Source organism: Eriocheir sinensis, unplaced genomic scaffold (assembly GCF_024679095.1).
Source record: "Eriocheir sinensis breed Jianghai 21 unplaced genomic scaffold, ASM2467909v1 Scaffold70, whole genome shotgun sequence".
Lineage (NCBI taxonomy): Eukaryota > Metazoa > Arthropoda > Malacostraca > Decapoda > Varunidae > Eriocheir > Eriocheir sinensis.
The window spans coordinates 58,695-62,500 of record NW_026112054.1 but is presented as its reverse complement, the minus strand read 5'-3'; the positions used below and the strand labels follow the sequence as shown (position 1 = coordinate 62,500).

The window sequence follows — 3,806 nt, the reverse complement described above, 5'->3', positions numbered from 1 at the left end:
TACTGTTCTTCATCTTCATTAATTTTCTCTTTCCTCACAGTTGTTTATTATTTTTCTTAATTTCATCGAGTTTTATTTATTTTCCATATTTTTTTTTCTTTCTTTACTTTTTTTTACGTTCGATCCGTAATCCTAACTCTCAAATAACCCTGTCCGTTAGTGTGTGTGTGTGTGTGTGTGTGTGTGTGTGTGTGTGTGTGTGTGTGTGTGTGTGTGTGTGTGTGTGTGTATATCTATAGAGACAGTTCAAGGGCGTAAAGAAATATATAAAAAAAAGCCCGCTACTTACTGCTCCTGAATAGAGGTCAAAGGAGTGTCCAAAAAGAGAGGTCAATTTCGGGAGGAGAGGTGTCCTGATACCCTGCTCTTGAAAGAGTTCAAGTCGTAGGCAGGAGGAAATGCAGATGAAGGAAGATTGTTCCAGAGTTTACCAGCGTGAGGAATGAAAGAGTGAAGATGCTGGTTGACTCTTGCATAAGGGGTTTGGACAGCATAGGGATGAGCATGAGTAGAAAGTCGTGTGCAGCGGGGCCGCGGGAGGGAGGAAGGCATGCAGTTAGCAGGTTCAGAAGAGCAGTCAGCATGAAAATATCGATAGAAAATAGAAAGAGAGGCAATATGGCGGCGGAATTTGAGAGGTAGAAGACTATCAGTATGAGGAGGAGAGCAGATGAGACGGAGGCCTTTGACTCCACTCTGTCAAGAGAGCTGTGTGAGTGGACCCCCACACACACACACATGAGATGCATACTCCATACGAGGGCGGACAAGACCCTGTCAATGGATAGCAACTGTGCGGGGGAGAAGAACTGGCGGAGACGGTACAGAACGCCCAGCCTCGAGGAAGCTGATTTAGTAAGAGATGAGATATGAAGTTTTCAGTTGAGATTTTGAGTTAAGGATAGACCGAGGATGTTTAGTGTTGAGGAAGGTGATAGCTGAGTGTTGTCAAAGAATAGGGGATAGTTGTTTGGAAGATTGTGTCGAGTGGATAGGTGGAGAAACTGTTTTTGAGTCGTTGAAGGACACCAGGTTCTTTTTGCCCCAATCGGAAATAATAGTAAGGTCTGAGGCTAAGCGTTCTGCAGCCTCCAGCCTTGAGTCGTTAGGATCCTGTAGGGTGGGTCTTCTATTAAAAGAAGTTGAGTAATGCAGAGTGGAGTCATCGGCGTAAGAATGGATAGGACAGTTCGTTTTGGAAAGAAGATCATCAATGAACAACAGAAAGAGAGTGGGAGATAAAACAGGACCCTGTGGGACACCACTGTTAATAGGTTTAGGGGAAGTACAGTGACCGTCTGTCACAGCAGAAATAGTAGAACGGTCAGAAAGGAAACTGGAGATAAAGGTACAGAGAGAAGGATAGAAACCGTAGGAACGTAGTTTGGAAAGCAAAGATTTGTGCCAGACCCTATCAAAAGCTTTTGATATGTCCAGCGCAATAGCAAAAGTTTCACCGAAACGGCTAAGAGAGGATGACCAAGAGTCAGCTAAGAAGGCTAGGAGATCACCAGTAGAACGCCCCTTGCGGAACCCATACTGGCGATCAGATAGAAGGTAAAATGTGTGTGTGATAATATTATAATGATATTTTCGTTCTATCTGTACCTCTCTCTCTCTCTCTCTCTCTCTCTCTCTCTCTCTCTCTCTCTCTCTCTCTCTCTCTCTCTCTCTCTCTCTCTCTCTCTCTCTCTCTCTCTCTCTCTCTCTCTCTCTCTCTCTCTCTCTCTCTCTCTCTCTCTCTCTCTCTCTCTCTCTCTCTCTCTCTCTGAAGCCTTTCCAATCAGCTCACCTCCACTCTTCCCCCACGTTCTCTCCCCAAAGTGTACCCTCCACTCTTCCCCCACGTTCTCTCCCCAAAGTTTCCCCTCCACTCTTCCCTCACGTTCTCTCCCCAAAGTTTCCCCTCCACTCTTCCCTCACGTTCTCTCCCCAAAGTTTACCCTCCACTATTCCCTCACGTTATCTCCCCAAAGTTTCCCCTCCCTCTTCCCTCACGTTCTCTCCCCAAAGTTTACCCTCCACTCTTCCCTCACGTTCTCTCCCCAAAGTTTCCCCTCCACTCTTCCCTCACGTTCTCTCCCCAAAGTATCCCCTCCACTCTTCCCTCACGTTCTCTCCCCAAAGTTTCCCCTCCCTCTTCCCTCACGTTCTCTCCCCAAAGTTTCCCCTCCACTCTTCCCTCACGTTCTCTCCCCAAAGTTTCCCCCCCCTCTTCCCTCACGTTCTCTCCCCAAATTTTCCCCTCCACTCTTCCCTCACGTTCTCTCCCCAAAGTTTCCCCTCCACTCTTCCCTCAAGTTCTCTCCCAAATGTTTCCCCTCCCTCTTCCCTCACGTTCTCTCCCCAAAGTTTCCCCTCCACTCTTCCCTCACGTTCTCTCCCCAAAGTTTCCCCTCCTTCTTCCCTCACGTTCTCTCCCCAAAGTTTCCCCTCCACTCTTCCCTCACGTTCTCTCCCCAAAGCTTCCCCTCCCTCTTCCCTAACGTTCTCCCCAAAGTTTCCCCTACTCTTCCCTCACGTTCTCTCCCCAAAGTTTCCCCTCCACTCTTCCCTCACGTTCTCTCCCCAAAGTTTCCCCTCCGCTCTTCCCTCACGTTCTATCCCCAAAGTTTCCCCTCCACTCTTCCCTCACGTTCTCTCCCCAAGGTTTCCCCTCCACTCTTCCCTTACGTTCTCTCCCCAAAGTTTCCCCTCCCCTCTTCCCTCAAGTTCTCTCCCCAAATGTTCCCCTCCCATCTTCCCTCACGTTCTCTCCCCAAAGTTTCCCCTCCACTCTTCCCCCACGTTTTCTCCCAAAAGTTCCCCCTCCACTCTTCCCACACGTTCTCTCCCCAAAGATTCCGCTCCCCTCTTCCATCACCATCTCTCCCCAAAGTTTCCCTCCCTCTTCCCTCACGTTCTCTCCCCACAGTTTCCCCTCCACTCCTCCCTCACGTTCTCTCCCCAAAGTTTCCCCTCCACTCTTCCCTCACGTTCTCTCCCCAAAGTTTCCCCTCCCCTCTTCCCGCCCACAAACCTACGCACAACCAACCTCACCACCTCACAGATGTTACCCAACCCTTTCTTCTACCCCAATCCCTATCCCCCTCTCTACCTCCTCCCCCTCCACTCTTCCCCCCACCACACCCCTGCCTCCTACACCAAACAACCTCTTTCCCCCTTCCCCCTGTACCCTCCCTCCTTCCTCAAACCCTCACACCGCTGCCTCCCATACCAAACGAACCCCCTCCCCCCCTCTCCCTCCGTAGGTGCCGCCCACAGAACCCTGGAGGCGGATCAACTGTGTCCCATCTGTCCTTACTTCCTGCCCACGTCCGTCGAGGTCACCACACCTGTGGGCATCCCCGCCCACATCACCAGCGGCGACATGCAGCTAGCGGACAAGACGGTGAGAGGGAGGAGAGGAAGGGAGGTCAGACAACCTCGTCCTTAAGGACTTGGGTGAGGAAGGAGATGAGGAGGGAAAGAGGAGATGAATGTGAGAAGTGAGGAGAGAAAAGGAGGTCTGAGTTCACCTATTCCTTTCTGTTCGTTGGTGAAAGAGAGGAAAAGGAGATGAGGATAAAGGTGGTGAGGGGATGAGGAGAAAGGTGGTGAGGAGATGAGGAGGTGAAGAGGAGATGAAGGTTAAACGTGAGGAGACAAAAGGAGCTCTAAGTTCATCTATACGTATTCCTGTCCTTGGGTGAAAGAGGAGAAAGCGGTGGTGAGGAGCAAGAATAAGCAAGAAGAGAGGAGACAAAAGGAGCTCTAAGTTCATCTATACGTATTCCTGTCCTTGGGTGAAAGAGGAGAAAGCGGAG

At 50.1% G+C, this 3,806-nt stretch overlaps 1 long non-coding RNA gene across 1 annotated transcript in view; it reads left to right on the top strand.

Annotated features, from left to right (window-relative positions):
- The window catches only part of LOC126993970 (uncharacterized), a 14,133-nt gene extending 10,799 nt beyond the window's left edge, over positions 1–3,334 (top strand). Inside the window, exon 3 of the long non-coding RNA XR_007748609.1 lies at positions 3,252–3,334. This is a non-coding gene — a long non-coding RNA (uncharacterized LOC126993970). The remainder of the gene's footprint in view (positions 1–3,251) is intronic.
- Positions 3,335–3,806: the final 472 nt, after the last annotated feature.